The 26,665-nt window shown below is 41.1% G+C and overlaps 1 long non-coding RNA gene and 1 pseudogene across 1 annotated transcript in view; both read left to right on the top strand.

The window, feature by feature from the left end:
• The window catches only part of LOC129547558 (uncharacterized), a 201,513-nt gene that overhangs the window by 66,332 nt on the left and 108,516 nt on the right, over nt 1–26,665 (top strand). The window lies entirely within an intron of this gene.
• Nucleotides 13,543–15,746, top strand: LOC129548195 (small ribosomal subunit protein uS2 pseudogene; annotated as a pseudogene).

Genomic DNA, 26,665 nt, shown 5'->3' with positions numbered 1-26,665 from the left:
AATCAAGGAAATGTGATTTGTGAAGGAATACAGTTTTTTAGCATCTTGAAAGATGCCCCTGAATGATGTAAAGGTCTGAAGGCAAAAGTCTCAGAAGGTGCTTAGGGTCTGAAGTGTATATTAGAGCTGAAAAAATTATCTTAAAAAAAAATAAAGTAGAGAGGTGGATAGAGATTGGAGCAAGAGAATCAAGATTTGAATATATTTCCATGGAGTAATTTTGGGGCAGTCACCCCTTCACTCACACTTACTGGCTGCTCTCACCAAACAGAACACTCTTATGTGCAGCTAACGGAGACTCCATTGATGGTATATAGGTCTGCTCATTCTAACATAGCCTGCATCTGCTAATTATGCAGTGGTTTGTGTTGGCAACGGGGATTTATACTTCTGCCTTCTAGCCTAGTCCTACTTTTCTTGCCAGCTGTGGAAACACAAAGGAATGACTGAAACTTTCTGTAAAATTTATGAGATGGTCTTATTTTTATGATAAAAGACTTACCCTTCAACACACCCTCTGGTAAATTTTACATTTTCCTCCAATTAGGTTAAATCACAGCAGACAACTAAAAAGCATGTTGTTATTCTCTTTAGATTCAATTCTAAGCAAGTTCACTGAGGTTTATGAAGTCCCCAGTGACTGTCTATAATATCCAGACTTTGAAATATCCCATGTGTGGTCAAAATGCTGCCAAGTATGTGGTTCTCAAATGCGGGTGGGGTGGTTTGCCCTTCCCCTTGCACATTTCTGGTTGTCACAACCTCAAGAGTGGAAATTGCTGGTGGAATGTAGAAGGTAGGGCCTGGGATGCTGGTAAACGTCATCTGATGGACAGGAACATTGCCCACAACAATGAGTTAGCCAGCCCAAGTGCCACAATGCCAGGGTGGAGAAGCCTGTCTGTCCTAGGTCATTGCAAAAGAAAGTGCTCTGATGGGCGATGTAAATATATGAGGACTTCAGCGTTGAATGGAGGGAGGAATATGTAGAAAAAGGTTAACTTACTTATGCAAGCTGAAGCTTGCTTGCTTTTTACACGCATGCCTGTGTACTCTGTCACTTGGTCGTGTCTCCTTGCAACCCCATGAACTATAGTCGGTGAGGCTCCTCTGTCCCTGCGATTCTCCAGGCAAGAATACTGGAGAGGGTTGCGCTGTCCTCCTCCAGGGGACTTTTCCAACCCAGGGGTCAAACCCGCGTCTCCTGCTTGACAGGCAGATTTTTTACCACTGGGCCACCTGGGAAGCTGTTAAGTGTACATCGGCATGCAAAAAACAAAAACAAAAACGATCACTTCCTTTTTATAAAATAAAAAATATAACTCACTTGTTTGAAATCGTGTTAGACTTTTGGCCCCATTTTTTTGATCTCAAGAGTTTCACCTCTATTCTTGGAACGCTATTCTTAGAACTCATGAACAAGAGATGAACTGGGACTAGGAAGGTTTAAAGTATACATATATTTTTGCTGAGTCAGTAAATGTCTTACCCTTTAGATCTTCATAAAGTTCTTAGGAGCCTTTCTGAACAATCCAGTCTGTTTTTTGGACAAGAGGCCTTTGGGAGCAGTTTGCACCTTTTGTTTAAACCTCTCTCTTCATTTTTTTCTGACTGCACTGTCTAGCCTCTAAGAAGGCACTTTCTTACATGTCTCCTCTGGCTGGAGTGCCTTGTTTTCTGTGCACAGAGAGGCATGCCTACTGGAAGCATCTTTTTCTTCTCCCATTAGGTGAGGCTTATAATCTGCAGGGTTCTGACTCATGATGTGTGAGTGTTGCACTTCACCATGGATGGCCTTGCTTTGCTTTCTGAATGATGATCAAGGATCATTCGGACATGCCCTTGTTCAGGCCCCTACTACTGGGTTTCTAGCTGTAGTTCTCCCAAGACCTGCAGCTGGATGCATGAGTGCAAAAGACACCCCCACTGCCCTGTGTCTGGTGCCTGCCTCTGGTGACCTTGCCCTTCACCGTCTTGTCTGTGCTGAGCGTGTTTGAACCAATGAGGTGGCCCCGGTCAATAGGATAAGGTGTGGGATAGTCTGCGAAACCATCCTTCCTGCTGGTTTTTGGGAACTGTTGTATCTGGGATGACCATCACACCCTCTTTTTTTACATTTAATTTTTATTAGAGTATAACTGATTTACAGTGTCGTGTTAGTCTCAGATATACACCCAAGTGAGTCAGTTATATGTTGAGATATATCTATTCTTTTTCAGATTCTTTTGCCTGTTAAAACTCCTGCCTGTAAAAAATTTAAGCTCGTTTTATGCATATCTGTGCATAGATGGATGTGGACTTTTTTAATTTTTTTACCAGAATAAGCAGCATAGTGTTATTCAGCTTATTTTACTTAAAATATAGTAATCATTAATTCATATCCTTATGTAGTTTGGGTGACATTTATTTTGAAACAACAGATTCTTTATTAATGGCAATTTTTTAAGCTCCAGCAATGGGTAGGTTCTATTATAATCAAACTTAATACAGTAGGTTGATTTCATTAATTACTCCATTCTTCACCTTTGCCTGCATCTACACAATCTTCCGTGCAACTTTCCACTTGTCACCATATCTCTATCTAGATTCCTTTTGAAAATCAGCTTTATAGAGTTATAATTTATGTACAATAAAAGTCACCCATTTAAAAATGAATAGGCCGTTACAGAGTATGGTGTTCCCTGTACTCTGCAGTTCAGTTCAGTTCAGTCGCTCAGTTGTGTCTGACTCTTTGTGACCCCATGGACTGCAGCAAGCCAGGCTTCCCTGTCCATCACCAACGCCCAGAGCTTGCAAAAACTCATGTCCATTGAGTCCGTGATGCCATCCAGCCATCTCATCCTCTGTCGTCTCCTTCTCCTCCTGCCTTCAGTCTTTCCCAGCATCAGGGTCTTTTCAAATGAGTCATTTCTTCGCATCAGGTGGCCAAAGGATTGGAGTTTTAGCTTCAGCATGAGTCCTTCCAATGAATATTCAGGACTGATTTCCTTTAGAATGGACTTGTTGGATCTCCTTGCAGTCCAAGGGAATCTCAAGAGTCTTCTCCAACAACACAGTTCAAAAGCATCAATTCTTGGGCACTCAGCTTTCTTTATAGTCCAGCTCTAACATCCATACATGACCACTGGAAAAACCATAGCCTTGACTAGACGGACCTTTGTTGGCAAAATAATGTCTCTGCTTTTTAATATGCTGTATAGGTTGGTTATAACTTTTCTTCCAAGGAGTAAGCGTCTTTCAGTTTCATGGCTGCAGTCACCATCTGCAGTGATTTTGGAGCCAAAAATAAAGTCTGTCACTGTTTCCATTGTTTCCCCCTCTTTTTGCCATGAAGTGATGGAACCGGATGCTGTGATCTTAGTTTTCTAAATGTTGAGCTTTAAGCCAACTTTTTCACTCTCCTCTTTCACTTTCATCAAGAGGCTCTAAGGTTCTTCTTCACTTTCTGCCACAAGCATGGTGTCATCTGCATATCTGAGGTTATTGATATTTCTCCCAGCAATCTTGATTCCAGCTTGTGCTTCTTCCAGCCCAGCTTTTCTCATGATATACTCTGCATATAAGTTAAATATATGGGGTAATACTGGAAGAGGTCAGTCTTCATTCCAATCCCAAAGAAAGGCAATGCCAAAGAATGCTCAAACTACCACACAATTGCACTCATCTCACATGCTAGTAAAGTCATGCTCAAAATTCTCCAAGCCAGGCTTCAGCAGTATGTAAACCGTGAACTCCCAGATGTTCAAGCAGGTTTTAGAAAAGGCAGAGGCACCAGAGATCAAATTGCCAACATCCGCTGGATCATGGAGAAAGCAAGAGAGTTCCAGAAAAACATCTATTTCTGCTTCATTGACTATGCCAAAACCTTTGACTGTGTGGATCACAATAAACTGTGGAAAATCCTGAAAGAGATGGGAATCCCAGACCACCTGACCTGCCTCTTGAGAAACCTGTATGCAGGTCAGGAAGCAACAGTCAGAACTGGACATGGAACAACAGACTGGTTCCAAATAGGAAAAGGAGTACGTCAAGGCTGTATATTGTCACCTTGCTTATTTAACTTATATGCAGAGTACATCATGAGGAATGCTGGGCTGGAGGAAGCACAAGCTGGAATCAAGATTGCTGGGAGAAATATCAATAACTTCAGATATGCAGATGACACTACCCTTATGGCGGAAAGTGAAGAGGAACTCAAAAACCTCTTGATGAAAGTGAAAGAGGAGAGTGAAAAGGTTGGCTTGAAGCTCAACATTCAGAAAACAAAGATCATGGCATCTGGTCCCATCACTTCATGGGAAATAGATGGAAAAACAGTGGAAACAGTGTCAGACTTTATTTTTTTGGGCTCCAAAATCACTGCAGATGCTGATTATAGCCATGAAATTAAAAGATGCTTACTCCTTGGAAGGAAAGTTATGACCAACCTTGATAGTATATTGAAAAGCGGAGACATTACTTTGCCAACCAAGGTCCGTCTAGTCAGGGCTATGGTTTTTCCCATGGTCATGTATGGATGTGAGAGTTGGACTGTGAAGAAGGCTGATCACCAAAGAATTGATGCTTTTGAACTGTGGTGTTGGAGAAGACTCTTGAGAGTCCCTGGTACTGCAAGGAGATCCAACCAGTCCATTCTAAAGGAGATCAGTCCTGGGTGTTCATTGGAAGGACTGATGCTGAAGCTGAAGCTGCAATACTTTGGCCACCTCATGCGACGAATTGACTCACTGGAAAAGACTCTGATGCTAGGAAAGGTTGGGGGTGGGAGGAGAAGGGGACGACAGAGAATGAGATGGCTGAATGGCATCACCGACTCGATGGACATGAGTTTGAGTGAACTCCGGGAGTTGGTGATGGACAGGGAGGCCTGGCGTGCTATGATTCATGGGGTCTTGGAGAGTCGGACACGACTGAGCGACTGAACTGAACTGAACTGAACCATAAATTTATTTCTGTGGGTCTGTTTCTTTTGTCTACATAAATTCACTTGTATTATTTTGTTAGATTCCACACATAAATGATATTTGTCTTTCTGTCTTACTGTGCTTAGTATGATCATCTCTGGCTGCATCATGTTGTTGCAGATGGCATTGTTTCATTCTTTTTCATGTCTAGGTACTATTCCATTGTATATATGTGCCACATCTTCTTTGTCCATTTATCTGGTGGTGTACATTCAGGTCGCTTCCCACTCCCTTTTTGATAGATACCTGTAATGGTCTTTCTTTGCTGGCAACATGATCTAGCTGTTATTCTGTATTTGTGTGATTTCCAATGATTCCCTCCTGGTTTACCAAGAATTTCCAAGCATTTGGTCCTCAATACAATCTGATTTTTGCCCCTATATCAGTTGTGTCACTTGCAGGAAGGCTTTTCATTGACACTTAACCAAATTCTAGCGAGCCTCTTGAGCTTGGGATGGATCCCCTGCTGGGACACTTCCAAAACACTTCAAATTTATTATTTCTTTAGAATTTAGGAGGAATATGTGTTTATTATAGATTAATATTGGAAATACTTATGTAATATAGATGTTGGAAATTGCTTATAATTTTATACTATTGCCTGTTAAAAATTTAGGCACGTTGTTTTATGCATGTCTGTGCATAGATGGATGTGGTGTTGTTGTTTTTTTTTTATGAGAATAAAGAGCATAGTGTTATTCAGTTTATTTTACTTAAAGTATAGTAATTATTAATTAATATCCTATGTAGTTTGGGTGACATTAATTTGAAGCAACAGATTATTTATTAACGGCAATTTTTTAAGCTCCAGCAGTGGGTAGGTTCTTTTATAATCAAACCTCATACAGTAGGTTGATTTCATTAATTACTCCAATTCTTCACCTTTGCTTGCATCTACAAAGTCTTCCATGCAACTTTCCACTTGTCACTCTAATGGGAAGCCCTATCTATACCCAGACTCCTTTGGAAAAATCAGCTTTATAAAGTTATAATTTGTATACAATGAAATTCACTCATTTAAAAATGTATAGTCTTTTCAGTGTCTTTAATGTACACAGTTGTATGACCACCACCACAATCAAGACACAGAACTTTTCCATCACTTAGATATACTCTGCCCCTTTGCAGTCAGTTTCCTTTGCATTGGGTGACATTTTTAATGACTGCTTACTGTTAACACATAGCTGGCACACACACATACATTCCTTTACAGCTGCTTTTGTTCTGTGCGTCTCATCTACCATTTTGATAGGCCTTTAGATGTGTGTGCACTCCTCTGGTGGCTTATCTCAGAGGATAAAATCTTAGCCATGGAAATGATTAGTTAAAGGCCTTCTGATACGTATTGCCAACAACCTCCAAAAAATGTTTGCCACTTAATTCATTTTCTTATTCTGAATTGCCTAACACTTCTAGCCTTCATCTTTCTTTGTTTTCCAATCTTCCTTTCAATGAGATTTCTTTAAACTCTCAGTATTAAGGGTATTATGTTAGAGAAGTTAGCAACTATTACAATTTGAAAAGTGTTTTAATTGGGAATGACTGCTGAATTGTATCAGTTGCCTTTGGGGCATCTGTCTGTGTTATCATATCATTTCTATCACTTGATTTATCCACCGGAGGGATGATGTTCCTGAGTCATCCTTGCCTTCCTTGCACTTTGGGTTTCCAGGGCTTCTCCTCATTTGGAGGGTATTGGCCTCCTGTGTGTGAGAAAGGAGCTGCAGTGATGCTCTAGGCTTGGGGACTTATGGAAGAGGAACCACGCTCTGCATCCTTGCTCAGCTGGCTGTTTTTGAAGCTCATTGTCCCCAAGTTCATTGATGGCACCTGGAGTGTGTTTCCTGATTAAGGATCTATGGCCTGAATGCTGTGGATAGAAGGAGAGATGACTTGCTTCCAAGTGGGGTTTCCTCTCTTTCTTGGGACTTTCTTACTCTCTCACTGGAGCCTTATACTTGAGAGATGCTGGTGACACATTTTAGCACTTCCTCAAATTCTGGTTACACTGCACCGCTTTCTCGGGAAGCTAAATTAATGACCAATTTTGCTATCTTCTTTTAGCTCCGAGGAGATCATTTATGGTACTGGGACTTACCTGTAGCTCAAATGGTAAAGAATCTGCCTGTGATGCAGGAGATCAGGATTCGATCCCTGGATTGGGACATTCCTCTGGAGAAGGGTATGGCAACCCACTCCAGTATTCTTGCCTAGAGAATATTCCATGGACAGAAAAGCCTGGAGGGCTACAGTCCATGGGGTTGCAGAGAGTCAGACACGACTGACACGCTTGCCTTAAGGTTTATGCTGGAAACGTGGGGCCAGCGCCTGGTTTCAGTGTTGATGATGATGATGATGACTCATTGTTGATCTGACTTTGCTCCTTTTCTTTTTTTGTGGTTATTCATTTGTTTTATATTGAAGTGTAATTGATTTACAGTGTTGTGTTAATTGCCTTTATTCATCTTCATCACTGATTAGGAGAATGATTTTATAAGCCTATATGTATGTGTGGGACAGCCCAGTACACTTGGATTAAGTTATAAGGAAAAAAAATACTATGTTTCTTTTCAGTCTCAAACGTGTATGGGTAATGCAAAAGCCTTATAAAACTATTTCTGTTGTTAGTTTTTAGGATTCATTGATATGGAGATAAAATTGTAATATATCTGAATGGGGGCTTCCCAGGTGGCACAGTGGTTAAAAATCCACCTTCCAATTCAGGAGACGCAAGAGATGTGGGTTTCATCCCTGGGGTTGGGGAGATTCCCCTAGAGTAGGAAATGGCAACTCACGGTAGTATTCTTGTCTGAAAAATTCCATGTACAGAAGAGCCTGGTGGGCCGCATGCCATGGGGTCCCAGAGCTGGACACGACTGAGCGACTGAGCACACACACGCTATCTGAACAGAGCCACTGGGACATGACAGTGAATGTGGTACTGTGCTAATCCGTGCTGGCACTATCTGAAAAAGTTTCAGTTCAGTTAAATTTAAAAACGATCGTTTCGATTATTTCAATCACTATCTGAAGCTGGATATAATTTTATGAAAACTAGATTTAAATATTACATGATTTACCTTCTTAAAAGTATAGAAAGAATAAAATTGGATGACAGCATTTAGAACTTTCTGTAAACTAGTCTGTGTGCAGTTCTGAATTTTAAGCTTAGTTCATAGTAGAAATTTGGTGTCCATGATTGACATATGCCCAGAGATTTCAGTGGTTCCAGGCATCTTCATAAATCTATGAAAATGTACATGGGAAATCTTGTGAGTGCATGCAGTGAACTTTTAGACACGTGTTCCTTTGTGGTGAAAAAAATATCATTTGAAACCTGTGATGTGTTAAATAGTTAAACACAGGAAGCCAAAACCACTGTGATGTAATGAGAAACAAATCTGAGTGTTTGGAACAACTCCAGCACATCCCGGGTAGTGGAAGTTGTCAAACAAGGCGTGATCTGAGGACAGTCTCTGTGGCTGTAGGGGAAATAGCTGAATGTTGACAGTGAACACAGGTTTCAACAGTCAGCTTCACTAAAGCCCTTTATTTGCCATAGTCCTCAGGGAGTTTGATCACACTTCTGATAATGCTTGTGAATCTGTGTTTCAGAGCTGCTCTAAAGGTGAGAAACCATTCACAAAGTACTCATTTTAGCCCATAAGCTTTAAGTGGTGTCATAATAGATTGATCGCCTCATTCAAAAAATACTGAAAAGTGTATATTTTGACTGAAGTATCAGCAGCGACTGTTTCAAGTTTCTTAAGGTGGTAATCTCACATAATTTCATCCTCCGCAGTCTGATAGTGCGGGAGCTGCAGTTCGAATACCTCCTTCTCTACCTTCGATCAATGTATTGCTGTAAAGCGGTGTGTAAATCACGGTTAAAATTGGTTGAATCGGTTTAGATCTATTAGAGGGTCTCACTCTGTGAAAGAATCCATTTGGGAAAGACTTTATGGACTGACATGTCATCTCCTAGTTTATCATGTTTCTGTGTGGATTGCTCAAACTTGTTTAAAATGTGCATTTGTGGTTAACCGCTCTGACATCGTGACATGACTTACCCTTGTGAAAGTGAAAGCAAAACTGAACATGGAGTTAGCAATTTAGGAGAGGGAACAGATTCTTCCCTATGTATTTTATTTTTGTCTGATTTTTTTAGTTTTTCAAGGTTACGTGTAATTTAAAAGTCACTCAATTGTACGGATCTCATCGTGCAAACAGTAGCCCTCTCCACTCCATTCCCAGACCCCAGAGCAAGTGTGTCCAGCTTTTGGAGCTGTTTCTTCTGTTTTACCTCTATATTTCCAAAAAAAGTTTGTACTCCCATTTCTTTTTTTTAAATACCACTGAAGTAGAGTTGATTTTCAACATTGTGCTTATTTTAAACAGAACTGAAGTGACTTAGGATGCACACACACACACACACACACACACACACACACATGCCTTCTTTTCAAAATATTCTGTTATGGCTTATGACAGGATGTTGAATATAGTTCCCTGTGCTATCCAGTAGGACCTTGCTCTTTATCCATCCTATACGTAGAAGTTTGCATCTGCTAATCCCAAGCTCCCCATCCTTCCCTTCCCCACTCCCCTCCCCACTGGCAAACACAAGTCTGTTCTCTGTGTCTGTGTGTCTGTTTCTGTGCATTGATGCGTTTGTTTGTGTCATATTCTAGATTCCACATGTAAGTGTTATCATATGGTATTTGTCTAACTTACTTCATTTAATATGATCATGTCTGGGTCCATCTATGTTGCTGCAAATGGCATTATTCCTTTCTTTTTATGGCTGAATAGTATTCCAGTATGTGTGTGTGTGTGTGTGTGTGTACCACATCTTTATCCATTCATCTTTCGGTGTACACTCCCATCTCTTGATGTATTTTTTAGTTTGGGGTATTATCTATTGAGGGATTCCCTAGGGGTCCAGTGGCTAAGACTCCGAGCTCGCAATGCAGGGGGCCTGGGTTCAATCCCTGGTCAGGGAATTAGATCCCACATACTGCAACCAGGACCTGGCACAGCCAAATAAATATATATTTGGGCTGCCCTGGTGGCTTAGACAATAAAGAATCTTCCTGCAATGCATCAGACTCAGGTTTGCTCTCTGGGGTGGAAAGATCCCCTGGAGAAGGAAATGACAACCCACTCCAGTATGCTTGCCTGGAGAATCCCATGGACGGAGGAGCCTAGAGGGCTACAATCCATAGGGTCACAAAGAGCTAGACATGACTGAGTGACTAACACTTTCACTTTCATTATCTATTGATGTTCTCCTTTGGAAAATAAGGATTTAGCTCTTTCCTTCACTCTAAGTCAGACACTTCCCCTGTTATAGGTATGTCATGATGTTTCTATTAACCAGTATTTAGCCTTATAATATTTGATTATGTAAGTGTGATAGGATATTAAATTCTGTTTCACCCAAGTTGCTAGGTAGCAAAAGACAGAAAATTCTACATCAGCTGTAAGACTGAAATGAGTGTCTGCAGACCAGCTGTGCAGGGCAGTGAAGAATAAAATGTTTCCAGGGGATGCTGCAGTGAGAAAGTAAAGATCCAATTAAATGGGAGGATAAAGCCCAGGTTTGGTAGGGTCTGGACTTCCCTGGTGGCTCAGATAGTATAAAAATCTGCCCTCAATGTGGGAGATCTGGGTTCGATCCCTGGGTCAGAAAAATTCCCTGGAGAAGTGAATGGCAACCCACTTCAGTATTCTTGCCTGGAAAATCCCATGGGCAGAGGAGTCCGGTGGGCTACAATCCATGGGGTCGTAAGGAGTTGGACATGACTGAGCAACTTTCACTTTGGTGCGGTTAAGACTGCATGGGTGTGTTCTGTGAACGTTTGGGGCTCCAAGAGGTGGGCAGGTCTGGAGCTCTTGTTACTCCTGCCAAGAAGATGCCCTTGGGTGTGTGAGATAGGGTGGAAACGTAAAGAATTTGATGGAGGGAGCCTGGGTGATTGGGTTGATTTTTGGATTTCAGCCATTTCTTTGTTCTCTGCCTACCAACATCTTTCATTCATAACAGTTGTCCCCCATCCTGAGTCATTTGTGAGCTCACGATACAATCCTCTTGGAGAGGGTTTCCTCACTGCTGAAACATTTCCCCTGGTCTGCTCATTTCTGGTCCTCTCCAGCTTTCAAAATTTAATTGTTGTTTTTCTCGTTTTGTTTGCGTTAAATCTTTTTCTCCTGTTATGATTTGTGGGATTTTGAGCCAGAGTGGTGATTAAAAAAACCTTTGTGTTCTATGGGCAGTATTAGCTAGAATCTCAAAATTTATTCAGACGTAAAGGTGTGTGAAGGCAGTCCAATGGGTGAGAAGGCAAATATGTAATCACTTAACTCTTTTGAGGAAACAGAAACATTTGAACATTTGTACTTTTCTCTTTTGTTCTGTCCTTGACCTTGAGCTGGCTGTTTTTTTCTTCCTGAAGGTTGGAGGGAAGTTGAATGAGTGTATCCTGAGTGGGCAGCCACGCTCTTCAGTGAAGACAGTGCCGTCCTAAGCATTGGTCACCATGAAGTAATGTTACATGTTATTCTGGTACAAATTCAGCTATAACAATTCAACAGAAGAAGAACTTACGAAAGATGTCCCTTTGCCCCATGGGGGTCCATGTATGCCCTTCTTCAAAGATTTTTTAAAACACAAAATAAAATGAAACCTAAAAGAATCAATTCTTGGCTTTTGTGCTTTCAAGGAAATAAGTGCAAGAAATTTATAGATGAATTAAGAGATTTTTCAAGGGTCATTTTGTCTGGGCTTAACTTTTGTTTTAAAATATCATCTTAGGCCTTATTTGTCTACTGTAATCATCTTAGTTTACTACCCAGAACCAAAAGATTGAATGTTTTCTTATCCTGAGGCTGTATGGTATTATAAAAGAAGTTGAGTCTTGTAATTCATACAACCTTGGGTTCAAGTTCTAGTTATACCCTAGTGGACAGATGATACAAATTTCCTGAATCTTTGATTTACTTGCCTCTATGGTGTCGAGTTGGTGATGGACAGGGAGGCCTGGTGTGCTGCGATCCATGGGGTCGCAAAGAGTTGGACACGACTGAGTGGCTGAACTGAACTGAACTGATGGTGTCCTTGGTGGCTAAGATGGTAAAGAATCCACCTGCAATGTGGGAGACCTGGGTTTGATCCTTGGGTTGGGAAGATCCCCTGGAGGAGGCCAAGGCAACCCACTCCAGTATTCTTGCCTGGAGAATCCCCATGGACAGAGGAGTCTGTCAGGCTACAGTCCATGGGATCACAAATAGTTGGAAATGACTGAGCAACTAAACACAGCACAGTACAGCACAGGTTGATTACAGTTGGATCTTCCTGACCCAGGGATTGAACCCAGGTCTCCCATATTGCAAGCAGATTCTTTACCATCTGGGCCACCAGGGAAGCCTCTGATTACAGTTATAAACTACTTAAGCACTGTGAAGTGCTACAAAAACAGTAGATTCTTAAAAGATTAATTTGTTGGTCCCATAGCTGAAAGGTCACTTATTATTTTTCATGGATCATGTATCTCATTATTGTTAGGATTTTGATGTAGGCCCAAGAATATTACTTCACATTTGTTACTTCATATCATTCTAAATTTTTATAGGTGTTGATTTGTTTAATTCTCAGAAACACTCTGAGTTAGTTACAGTTTATCATCCTTATTTGTTTCAATGAACAATTTTTAAAATATTCATTATTTATTTATTTGGCTGGACTGGGTGGGTCTTAGTTGCAGCATATGGGACTTTTTTTTTTTAGTTGCTGCTGCTGCTGCTAAGTCACTTCAGTCGTGTCTGACTCTGTGTGACCCCACAGACGGAAGCCCACCAGGCTCCCCCATCCCTGGGATTCTCCAGGCAAGAACACTGGAGTGGGATGCCATTTGTTGCAACATGCAAATTCTTGGTTGAAGCATGTGGGATCTAATTTCCCAACCAGGGATCAAACCCAGGTCCCTTGCATTAGGAGCATGGAGTCTTAGCCCCTGGTCCACCAGGGAAGTCCATTTCATCCTTACTTTATAGATAAGTAAAATGAGGCCCAGAGAAGTTATGTAACTTACCCAAGGTCACTACACTGCTAAGATTAGAGATATAATTTGAATGTAGAATAATCATAGCACTTCCCAGGCTGATTTAAGGGGAAAGATGAGCTCTACCTTTTTCTTATGGAAAACTGGAAAATGTGTACTTACTTCTCATATTAGCTTCGTGGAAAACGTATAAGAAAGTTCTTCTGGGAAGAATTTGAAATACATAACTTGCATTCTGGGTTTATAAATTAAGGAAAACTAACTCAAAACTAGTTTAGTCTAAAGGAGGGATTTATGGGAACTCAAAGAGTGGCTCAGACAGGAAAGAATCTGCCTGCAATGCGGGAGATCTGGGTTTGATCCTTGGGTCGGGAAGATCCCCTGGAGAAGGGAATGACAACCCACTTCAGTATTCCTGCCTGGAGAATCCCATGGACAGAGGAACCTGGCAAACTACAGTCTATGGGGTCCCAAAAAGTTGGATATGACTAAGTGACTATCACTTTCAATTTCGAAGAATGGTTAGCCCGGCACACTGTAGGAAGGGCAGCAGTGCAGCTGGACTCAGGAGCTGCTGGCACCGGGGAAACGGGTCCCACCAGAGCGTACTGCCATGCTTCCTTTATGTGCACATTGACAGTTATGTTTCTGACTGTAGACGGTAATCCTGTTCAGTGCAAAAATCTGTGCTGTTGGTGACCCAGGTTTAACATTTGTAAGACTTTAGCCTTGTGAAAGGACTGATTTTTCTTCCTAGATTCAGTTTAAAAAAAATCCCAGGAAGGAATTTGAACAGTTAACAGTAGCCTGAGGGTCAAGGCATGAAGAATACAGCTTTTCCTGAGGCATCCTTATAGACTTGGTGTTATGGAGGCAGGTGAGTGAGTTAGGAATGCTTTTGGCTGCAGGTGACAGTAATATAAACTAATGAAGGCTTAGCACTTATGACTATTACAGCAAAAATCCGGAGCTGGGGCTGAATCTTTATTTCAAAGACAGCATTAGTGACCTTCTGTCTTCTCATTCTGTCTTCCCTATGTGGGCTTTTCCTATTCTTGCTTGTTTTCTCTTCATCATAAGATTGCTGTCAACAAGGTCCAAGGTTCATGTACGTTTTCAAGACAAGAAGAGAAGTGTTTGTGCGGTTAGCAGAATTGCTTCTTTCTCCTATCTCTTTCACCTACTTGGTTAAATTTATTCCTAAGTATTTTATTCTTTTTGATATTACTGTAAATGGGATTGCTTTCTTAATTTCTTTTTCGGATATAGAAACACAACTGATTTCTATATGTTGATTTTGCATCCTACAACTTGACTGAGTTTATTAGTTTTAACTAATATTTAGTGGTGTCTTCAGGGTTTTCTATATATGAGATCATGTATTCTACAGCCAAGAGACAATTGTACTTCTTCCTTTCTGAAATGAATACCTTTTTATTTATTTTTCTTGCCTAATTGTTCTGTCTAGGACTTCCTCTAACATACTGAATAGAAATAAAGAGAGCAGGCACCCTAAGATCAAGTTGTGATCTTAAAGGAAAAGCTTTGAGCTTTTCACCATTGAGTATGATGTTAGATGTGGGCCTATCATTACATTTCTTTTATTAAGTTGCAGTACAGTCCCTTTTTATCTAATTCATTGAGAATTTTTACTACAAAATGATCCTCAATTTTGCCAAATACTTTCTCTGCATCGATTACGATTATGTGATTTTTATCCTTCACTTTGTTAGTGTATTGTATCAACATTTATTGATTTGTATATGTTGAACCATCCTTGCATCCCAGGGATAAATCCCCTTTGATTATGATATATGATCTTTTGATGTGCTGCTGAAAAGACATTGTTAATTAGCTAAAGTAATAGTCATTCCCACCTTTCCATGCTACCCAGACAGGGGTCCATACAGAGTTATTCTGGATTCCCCTCATAACTTAAAGGGGAGGAGTCCTTGATGTTCTCAAATTTTGCAGCAGGAACCCACTGATGACTCCCAAATGGAACAGCACATCTACAAAAGGAACCATGGAGGCATCTCCATCATGAATCTGAAGAGAACCTGGGAGAGACTTCTGTTAGCAGCTTGTGCCATTTTTGCCATTGAAAATCCAGCTGGTGACCGTGTCATATCCTCCAGGGTGCTGCTGCCACTGGAGCTACTCCTGTTGCTGGCTGCTTCACTCCTGGAACCTTCACTAGCCAGATTCAGACAGCCCACCAGGAGCCAAGACTTCTGGTAGTTACTGATCCCAGGGCTGACCACCAGCTTCTCACAGAAACCTCCATGTTAGCCTACCTGCCTACCTTCTACTGTGTAACTCCGACTTTCCTCGGCACTCCCTGGACATTGCCATCCCATGCAACAACAAGGGAACGCACTCTGTGGGGCTGATGTGGTGGATGCTCGCCTGGGAAGTTCTGCACATGTGTGGCAGCATCTCTCATGAACGCCTATGGGAGGTCATGCCTGATCTCCACCTCAACAGAGATCCTGAAGAGACTGAGAAGGAAGAGCAGGCGGCAGCTGAGAAGGCAGTGACCGATGCGGAATTTCAGGGCTGGCGCACAGCTCCGGCTCCAAGGTTGACTCCGTCTGAGGTAGCAGATTGGTCTGAAGGCATGCAGGTGCTCTCTGTGCCTGAAGGAAGCAAACTGTTGACAGAAAAAAACAAAACAAATTGAGAAGGCACAAAGAAAGAAAAAGCTACCACATGCTCATAGTTTGGAAGAATTAATATTATTAAACTGTCCATACTACCCAGAGTGATTTGCAAATTCAGCTATCAAAATTCTATCAAAATTCTAATTGCATTTTTCACGAAATAGGAAAATGGAGTTAAGATTTATACAGAACCACAACAATACCCCAAATAGCTAAAGCAATCTTGATTAAGAACAAAGCTGGATATATCACAAGTCCTGATTTCAAACTGTATTAGAGGGCTATAGTAATCAAGATAGTATGGTACGGTCACAAAAACAGACACATAGATCAGCAAAACAGAATCAAGAGCCCAGGTATATACCCATGCAGTTACAGCCAACTGTTCAACAAAAGTATCAGGAGTACGCAATATGAAAAGTAATAATCTCTTCAATAAATAGTGTTGAAAAGCTGAATATACACAGGTAAAAAAAATAAAATTGGACCTTCATCTCACACCATACACAAAAGTCAACTCAAAATGGATTAAAAGACTTAAATGTAGGCTCTGAATCTATAAAACTCTTGGAAGAAAACATTGGGGAAAATCTCCTTGACATTGGTCTTGGCAATGATTTGTTTGGATGTAACACCCAAAACACAGGCGACAGAAGCAAAAATAAACAAGTAGGAGTACATGAAATGGAAATGTTTCTACACAGCCAAAGAATCAGTCAAGATGAAAAGGCAACCTATGGAATGGGAGAAAATGTTTGAAACCATGTATCTGATAAAATGTTAATATTACTCTTACACCTAAATAGCAAAAACAAACAAACAATCAAAAACCAAAACCCAATTAAAATATAGGCAAAGGATCTGATTAGACTTTTCCTAAAGAAGAGATACAATTGGCTAACAGATACAACAAAAGGTGCTCAACATCATTAATCATCAAGGAAATAGAAATCACACCTTTTAGGATGGCATTTATCAAAAAGACTAGAAATAACAAGTCTTGGGAAGGATAGAAAAAAGAATCCCTTTTGCAGTGTTGATGAGAATGTGAATTGGTATAAGCAGTGTGAATTGGTTACCAATGAGAAACAGTATGGAGGTTCTGCAAAAACAAATTTAAAAAAGAACTACCATACAATCCAGCAATTCTACTTCTGGGTCTATATCCAGAGGAAATAAAATCACTCCGTCAAAGAAATGTCTGCTCTCACATGTCCATTGCAGCACTATTGACCATAGCCAAGATGTGGAAACAATCTAAGTGTCAGTCAATGGATGAATATATAAAGACAGTATGGTATCACACACACACACACACACACACACACACGGATATTGTAGTCTTAGGAGAAAATTGTTCCATTAGTGACAACATGGATGAACCTGGAGGGCATTATACCCAATGAAACAAAACAGACAGAGAAAGACAGATATTGCATGATCTTATAAGTAAAGTTTTTACCAAAAAAAGAAAAGAAAGGCCAAATCACAGTAACAGAGTAGAATGGTGGTTCCTAGAGGCTGGGGCACAGGGGGAAAATGGTAGACTTTTTGTTGTAAAGGAGAAAGTGGAATGGTGGTTGCCAGTGGCTGGGTGGAGGTGGGTGAGGGTTATTGCTGAATGGGAACAAAATTTCAGTTTTGCAAGATGAATCTGGAGATGAATGGTGGTGGTGTTTGCACAATAATCTGAATGTACTTAATACCACTGACATGTACACTTAAAAATGACTAGGAGGGTCAATTGTAAGCAGCAAAAAGAAAAAAAAAAAAGGAGAAGAGGTGGGTAAACTTGTCCCTTGCCACGAGCCTGAGAAGAAAGGCTTTAGGCAGATGTTCCCATAGGTGTATAATGCGACCATGGACATAATCATCCTAATGTATACGAAGTCCTGGGCCGAGGCCTGAACTGCTGTGAACTGGCCTCAGGGAGCTGCCAAGCCCACTGATCTTGTCTGCTTCCCCAGAGGGTTCTAGCCTTTCTGCCTTCAGCCTCCATACCTGTGACTTCTCCAGTTCTTTTGTTCTTTCTTCTTCTGCAAAGATGCCAGAAATTTTAACCTTATGTCAAGGCCCATTTCAGTTTGCCAAGTTCATGGTGCCATCCTGTCCCCTTAAATTCATACCACGTCTGATCACACAACCATGAGTTATGTCATGTACTTCTGCAGACAACTTACATTTTGCTGTTTTGCCCTGAAATTTAGCTTTTGACACCAAGGTGTCTGATGACTCTAATCAGACTGTAGCTTTCTGAAATTGAACAACGCTTCCTCTATTACTTTGTAAAGATGTAGTAGAAAGCAGAGCACATAATTGGTATTCAATTAACTTATATTGGTTAATTCATCTTTATAAGACTATGTAATTAAAACCCTTTTTTATCCATGAAGAATAATTTTAATCTCTGGCATGCCTCAACAGTGCTTTAGAAGAGAGAGCAGGGGAAGAATTCCTTTAACGTACAGCTGTCTTGCCAGCTCACTTGTTTTATGACTTCTATTTAAATAACATCTTCCTCCTCGAAAACTCTCCTGGTTCATTATTGCACAGGTGATAATAAAGACTATTTTCTCCATTCCACGCTTCTTATAGTTTTATATTATAGACCAAACAGTGCTATGATTTTTTTCCTCTGTTCTATTTTGGTTCTGCCTGTTTTTGAAGAATTTTCAGTAATGCCCTGGGTTGTCGAATTTTCCTTTCTGTGGAGTCAAGTGACTATTATGCATGGGCAGAAAGGGAAAGAAAATAATTTAATGTAAGCACTGCAGCTTTTCAAAAGAAGTCGGGTTCTACTGCTCGGTGTGAAAGGTGAGATGCTGCATACAGTGGGGCCAGCTATGGACTCTGTATTTGCTTAGTATTTGATGAATGAAAATGCTGTTTGTACGTGAAGATGATAGAATTTGAAATGGTCCTTTTCTAGCTTCATAATTTTCTTGAGAGTGTGGCTGCATTTTTTGGTACCAATTTTTTTTCTTTTCATCTTTGATGTCCGGCTGGTATTTTGAGACAAGAGTGTGACTATGGAATTGGATTTGAAGGGCAGCACTAAATCATTCTCACTTGGTACTTGACCTTCATCCTAAACAGAATAGATTTCATGGGAGAAATCAGGTTGGGAAGATATAATTTAATTCTGCCACGGGTCAAGCAGAAAGGTTAAGTCCTTTTAAGTTCTTCATTGTATGATACTGCTTGGTGAGCTTTCTGAGAAGGCAGTTTTTAGTACTTGAATCCTTTTGTCCCTGCCCCATGGTTTTTATTTAATTACTTTTATATACAAACACATTGAAAGTAAGTTTTTCTTCCTAGAGTTTCTTTCTGTATCTTTTAGGAAATGGTCAATTTTTCTGTTTTGTGAGTTAACTTGAAAAATGGTATCAATTCTCTGTTGGCATGCTGGGAGCAACTACTTAGCATTTCGAAACGTAAGGCTGTGATGTCATCATTCAAAACCATTATTGGAAATTGGATTTATTTGTTTTACTCTCCCTCTGCATCTCAAAACAAGATGACAGCAGGGACTATTCAGAATTTTCTTCTCTATCACTCTTCCTAGGGGTTCACATAACCTCCTTTTGACTGTTGCACCCAGGAGATCCCAGCTTCTCTCTGCCGGCACGTCCCTTCAGGAAGAGTCTCTGTTGTCTGGCACTCAGATCTGCCGTGTCCACAACACACTGCTAGTGGTTTTTTTTTCTTTTGAAGGAGAAATCTTAGTAGCTGTTAAATGAGAATACTAACCTCCTTAAACTATTGCTTTGAATAGTTTCTTTGTAGACGTAGTCCTCACTGCATACTCTTCTCATTTCTTTAATTGATAAATATTATTTTAACCTTTTCTCTGGGCATCATAGCCATATCTTGTACCTTTGCTTTCTGTTGTGTCCCATCTCTGGACATGTTCATGAGACAGAGCTCTGAACTACACACGCCTCCTAAGGAGATTTGGGTGTACTGATCTGATTCCGGATCGGTACCTTTCATGTAAATGTCAGCATGGTGCTGACTCATTACAGCTCCTGTGGCTGTCCAGATGCTGGCCTTTGACTCGGCGATCACTCTACAAGTTCCGATTTGATGTGTTACCAGTCATTTTTCACCCACCCTACTCTGTCTGGTTCAAAATGGTTTTTAGTTAACATTTCTCCATCTTTTGCTTATTGGTTTGGAATGGTCTAATAACTACTCCCTTCAAATGTGACCTCATTTACTTGGTGGGTAATCTTTTAAAAATATTTATTTATTTGGCTCCAATAGTTCTTAGTTGCCGCCCATGGGATCTGCAGCATGCGAACTCTTAGCTGCTGCATGTGGGACCTAGCTCCTTGACCAGCGATCCAACCTGGGCCTGCATTGGGAGCCTGGAGTCTTAGCCCCTGGACTACCAGGGAAGTCTCGGTGGGTAGACTTCTTTTGGGGATGATAATGGTCATGGCACCTTCCTTTAAAACTGCAGATTCTGTATCAAGTTCCTCAGTGAATATAAAGATTCATATTTCGGAGGGCTTAAGAGTGAGATTTTATTAACTTTCCAGAAGGCCTGGGGTCACAAAAGCCAGTAAAACCTGATCTGATTCTGGTATACAGTTTTCTTATAATGAAATAATGATGAAATAGGCATCTCTAAAGCATTTCTGGGCATGCGACTATAGATAAAGATTTAAAAAGGACCAGTGAAGGCAGAGAAGAAAGGCCCAGTTCTCTAGTCAGGGTTTCACCATAGATCTCCTGACCCAGATACAACTCAGAGGCTCATACAAGCCAGCAATCTCAGCGTTCCACAGACTAACTCAGTTTTTGAGGGCAGGTACCTGATTCTCTGCCCTCTCCTATGGCACCTGGCACAGTGCTGTGTACCTGGGAGGCATTCTTGAAAGCATGTCAAACCAAGTGATGAGTTCAGAGATAGGGCGAGGAGTCAATGCAGTGCAGTGTGGAGCTTACTGAGCACCGGAGGCAACATGGTCCACAGCACTGAGGCGGGAGGTGGACAGGCTCCACTGAGCAGTTGCAGCTGATTGACCTCCTGCTGATGTGTCGACTTGGGGTACTGACCGGAGCACTAGGACCAGACTGGGTGTGTTCTTGTGGATGTCCCAGCCAGACACATGTACAGAGAAGGCCCTCATCCCAGGGCAAGGACAAAAGGAAGGAGAAAATGCCAGTTTGTATCCATGTTGGTTGAGAGATGACACCCATAGAGATGATTGGCTAGGGGGGAAAAAACCCAGAAAATTGCCCCTATATAAACAACCTAAGTTGTCCTTAGAGTGCTGAACTCACTCCAAGTTGGCCCATATGATTTTTCACAGGTTCTATGCTTCTAATAAATGATTTGATCTCTTTCACAGTCTTGATAACTTTGCTGAATTCTTCCTTCAAAGACAAGAACTGAGGTCCATCTTCCAGCTTTTCACCACCAGAATCAACGTGGGTTGGACTGAAAGCCTGATCGAGTCCATTCTGAACCCTTGCTCCATTAGATTGTAGCACTACTCTGGCCCCTTCCCCACTTGTGGGCCTTGAGCCCTCCCTGTGGTTTCTCTAGGGATGATAGTCTGGTTTGCAAAACTTAAACATGACGTACTAACCTCAAGCTGGGGCAGGCTGCTGTCCCATGGTTGTAGGCTATACAGTGTCATAATCCATCTTGAAGAAGCCAACATTTCCAAGTGGTACAGCTATTGCATCTCCCATCTCCATGCTCTTACCTTGCATCACCATGACAACACACATCCCTTACGAAGCAGTTGGTGCCATTTTCAGGGTAGCCCTTAATTACATGCTGTGGATATAGATGATTTTACTACTTTTGTCTTTTAACCTTCCTACCAGCTCTATAAGTGGTTGATCTACTACTTTTACTTTTGAGATTTGCCTCAAAAATGAGATTTGCTTTTACCAATGAGAATTTTTCTTTCATAATTCTCTTATTTTAGTTGTGGTCTTTTCTTTTTCACTTAGAGAAATCCATTTAACATTTCTTGTAGAGCTGGTTTAGTTCTGCTGAACTCTTAGCTTTTGCTTATCTATAAATTTCTTTGTCTGTCCTTCAAATCTGAATGGTAGCCTTACTGGGTATTCTTCTTTTAGTTTATTTTTCCTCTCATCATTTTACATATATTGTGACATTTCCCTCTGGCCTGCAAAATTTCTGCCAAAGCAACCTGATGATCTTATAGGAGTTCCCTTGTATGTAATGTGTTGCTTTTCACTTGCTGCTTTTAATAGTCTCTTCATCTTTCATTGTGGCCATTTTAATTATAGTGTGTCTTCATGTGTATCTCTTGTGGTTGATCTTGTTTGGGACTCTCTATGCTTCCTCTGTGCTTTCTATACCAGATCACCTTACCTGCCTCCTGAGAAATCTGTATGCAGGTCAAGAAGCAACAGTTAGAACAGGACATGGAACAACAGACTGGTTCCAAACTGGGAAAGGAGTACATCAAGGCTGTATACTGTCACCCTGCTTATTTAACTTATATGCAGAGTACATCATGTGAAATGCTGTGCTGGATGAAGCATAAGCTGGAAGCAAGATTGCTGGGAGAAATATCAATAACCTCAGATATACAGATGACACCACCCTTATGGCAGAGAGTGCAGAAGAACTAAAGAGCCTCTTGATGAAAGTGAAAGAGGAGAGTCAAAAAGCTGGCTTAAAACTCAACATTCATAAAATGAAGATCATGGCATCTGGTCCCATCATTTCATGGCAAATAGATGGGGGAACAGTGGAAACAGTGAGAGACTTTATTTTTGGGGGCTCCAAAATCACTGCGGATGTTCCTGCAGCCATGAAATTAGAAAATTCTTGCTCCTTGGAAGAAAAGCTATGATAAACTTAGACAGTATATTAAAAAGTAGAGACATTACTTTGCCAACAAAGATCCATCTAGTCAAGGCTATGGCTTTTCCAGTAGTCAGGTATGGATATGAGAGTTGGACCATAAAGAAAGCTGAGCACTAAAGAATTGATGCTTTTGAACTGTGGTGTTGGAGAAGACTCTTGAGAGTCCCTTGGACTGCAAGGAGATCTAACAAGTCCATCCTAAAGGAAATCAGTCCTGAATATTCATTGGAAGGACTGATGCTGAAGTTGAAGCGCCAATCCTTTGGTCACCTGATGCAAAGAACTGACTCATTTGAAAAGACCCTGATGCTGGGAAAGATTGAAGGCAGGAGGAGAAGGGAATGACAGAGGATGAGATGGTTGGATGGCATCACTGACTCGATGGATATGAGTTTGAGCAAGCTCTGGGAGTTGGTGATGGACAAGGAGGCCTGGCTTGCTGCCGTCCCTGGGGTCACAGAGTTGGACACGACTGAGCGACTGAACAGATACTGATGCTTCCTGGACCTGGATGTCTATTTCATTTTCTGAGTTAGGGAAGTTTTCAGCTACTATCGCTTCAAATACATTCTCTGCCCTTTCCTTTCATTTTCCTCTGGGACCCCTATAATACAAAATGTTAGTTGATGTTGTCTCAGAAATCTCTTCAACTCTCCTAATTAAAATAAAGAAAAGAAATTTCAATTCAGTTTGGTTAATTTCCATTAGTTTTCTTCTAGTTTGCAGATCCATTCTTCTATTTTATCTAATCTACTGCTGTTTTCTTCTGGCGTATTTTTTATTTCCATTTTATTTCTTCACATCTCTTTGGTTCTTCTTTATATTTTATAGCCCTTTGTTAAACTTTTGACTGTGTTCATTCATTCTTCTTCTGAAATTCTTATACAATCTTTACCTTAAATTCTTTATTGGGTAGATTGCTTATCTCCCTTTCACTTAGTTCTTCCTCTGCGGTTTTATCTTATTTATTTATTTAGGACATATTCCTTTGTCACCTTGTTTTGCCTAATTCTTTGTATTTAGGTTAGTCGCTTTTGCGAATCTTGGAGAAGTAGTGTCATGTAGGATACATTTTTTTGGGAATTCAGCAGCAAACTCCCCTCTTGTCATCAGAGTGACATGATAGAGGGTGCCGTCTGTGTGAGTGCGGTGATAGAGGGTGCCGTCTATGTGAGTGGCGTGATGGAGGGTGCCGTGATGGAGGGTGCCGTCTGTGAGTGGCATGATGGAGGGTGCCGTGATGGAGGGTGCCGTCTGTGTGAGTGGCGTGATAGAGGGTGCCGTCCATGTGAGTGCCGTGATGGAGGGTGCCGTGATGGAGGGTGCCGTCTATGTGAGTGCCGTGATGGTGGGTGCCGTGATGGAGGGTGCCGTGATGGAGGGTGCCGTCTGTGTGAGTGGTGTGATGGAGGGTGCCGTCTGTGTGGGCTGCACGGGTCCTTCTGTGGCGGTGGGCACCTGCTGTGAGCATGTGGTAGGTGGAGCTTGTCCTTGGCTGCTTGGCTGCAAGGTCCTGCCTCCTGTTTTGCTGTGGACACTCTTTTCTGCTGGTCTTCAGGTAAGGCCCAGCAATAGTTGCGCTGTAGGTAGTTGTGGTTTTGGTGCCCGAGGGAGGAGGTGAGCTCCAGGACTTCCTGCTCCTCCGTTTGGCCACTTCTCCTGCATCCTTGATAATGCATTTTCTATTTTAGTCATTCTTCATGTTGGTTGAGATGGGAGAAGGCTGGTACAGACCCCACAGGTGAGGGTGTAAGGAAAAGACCCCAGAGAGACTGAGATGTGTGTGGCATTGAGTTGGTGTGAACACACATTTAAGAATTAATCCCATCATAACATACTCTCACTACCATATGTACAACAGATAATCAACAAGGACCTCCTGTATAGCACAGGGACCCCTACTCAATATTCTACAATAATCTAAATGAGAAAAGAATCTGAAAAAAGAAAAGATGTATGTATATGTATAACTGAATCACTTCTCTGTACTCCTGAAACTAACACAACATTGTAAATCAACTGTACTATTATATAAAGCAAAAATTTGATTAAAAAAATAAAGTAGCAATAAGGGCTCTGCAAAAGAAAGAGTGAACTCCATTAAATGCTGAAGAGGTACAAGAAAGCTGCACGCCAAGTGCATCTACTGTCTTCAGTAGAAATTCCAAATGAGAAGGCCTAGGCCCTCTGAAATAAGCATAGCCCAACACAAACGATATAAGCAGAGGAAAAGGTGGTCGGGGAAGCACAGGGTAGAAGAGAGTGGTGCCCTGTGCCTGCACAGCATTGCCAGGGTCGAGACACAGGCTGCTTGTGTTCCCCGCACAGCATCTGTGGAACCAGAGCCATCACTTCACACCCTTTCACGTCGCCCACTTTTATGGGAAATCCATTTCCGAGAGGAGGCTGTTTTGCTCTGTTGAAAAATCAGCCTCCAGGCAACTCATCTGGGAGTTTTGAGGAGAAAGGCAAAGCTTTCAGGGAGACATTTTGAAATCCTTTGAGCTGCATATAATTAGTGTGAACTTTCCATGTATATTGACTGTACATTAAGAGCACTCTAAGCAGGAAAGACCTCAAAGACTCAAGTCCATTATAAGAACAAACATCAATTAAAAGTGATATATTTTCCCAGAGAAAGGAACCAGGAGGCGCAAAGATGCCAGAGTTGAGACTTTTTTCCCTGTTTATTTGTGGGGGAAAAAAAAATGTGCTTTTGGTTGATACCTATTGAAAACTGTTCAGCATAGCATATTTTTGACATTCATGAATGTTCAGAATAGTAATTGAAAATGTTTGGGGTGGTGCTTCAGGTCTTATACCTACTCTTCTCATGGATTCTTCATTTTTATTTTTAGTAGCAGGGCTGGAACTTTTTGTGTGAAATGGGGGAAGAATATGTAAAAGTCAGGATCCATGGTGTAGCCAGCATACCTCTGCTTGCATGTTTTTCTTTGGTGTTCTTCTACTAGAAGGGTGTATTTATAGACATGTGGGATTGCTTTAGTGAAAAACCTCAGTTGTGATTCAAATCAATGTACCAAAAGGAAATGACTTCCCCCTGCATTTGCACATGTTTATTTTCTTCCTGTTTGCACTTGATTTTTAGTCACACATTTTGCATTGGTGGCATTTGGTAGCAAGGCATTGCACAAAGGACATGGCACGGAGAACTATCAGACCATGACAACTTAATAACATCTTGGTAATGTGTCCAGCTTGTATCTACTCAGATTTGTATGCAGCATAAATTCATATGTAACTTAGAAAATAAAAATAAGGAACAGCACCATTATACAGCAGACCACTAATTTCAGGCTTCATTTACACACAAGTAATGCTCTACTGTTAAATAAACATTAAAGAGCCTTCTATTATACTCAGTTGTAGCTTAAAAACATTGGTCATGTAAAAACCCAGGCAGTTAATATATTTGTGTTAAATTACATCATTTAATAAAAAGGAGTGTGTGATAAAAGTCAGAATACATTATTGCCTAGTATGGCATTTTGTTACCTTTTTAAAATGTCCCGTAGTATTTTGAGATCCTGTACAATGTTTCATGGACATAGTTGCTAAACAGCATGACATTTAAAGCTTGTTTGAATCCCTGAAGCCTGCATAGCCTTCTCTCTTACTCTGGTTTCTGTTTTACTATCAGAAACCCGAAGAATAGCGAATACCAATAACAATAAGCTGCCCTTCTTGGAGATGTACCATTTGCCACAGTGAGCTGGGGATTTTGTGTGTAATACCTCTGCTTCTCTCGGCAATATCATTCCCATTGTACAGGTTAGAAGACTGAGGCAGAGAATTTCAGTGACTTAGTGAAGAACTCGTAGTGATCAAGAAGGGGCTCATAGTGTAGAGCACCTCCTAGCAAGCTGTGCTAATGGCATGACTGACCATTTGAGACCTGGGAGGCTCCTCCTGCAGTGGGATAGCTGATTTCCCAAAGATCTACAAAGAGCCATCAAAACCATAAACTGAGGAAGGGGTGTCAATTTGTAAACAGTGATTGAAAATGGGCTCAAATACAGGCCCATCTGTCTCTAAATTTAAGGCCCCTCTACTCAATCGGTTACATCGGAATCTGGAGTGGGGCCCAGCTATTAA

The sequence above is a fragment of the Moschus berezovskii genome, chromosome 24 (genome assembly GCF_049115385.1).
Source record: "Moschus berezovskii isolate FMDL1 chromosome 24, NW_MosBer_1.0, whole genome shotgun sequence".
Lineage (NCBI taxonomy): Eukaryota > Metazoa > Chordata > Mammalia > Artiodactyla > Moschidae > Moschus > Moschus berezovskii.
Note: the sequence above shows the minus strand (reverse complement) of the source record. Positions and strands in the feature narration are given on the sequence as shown.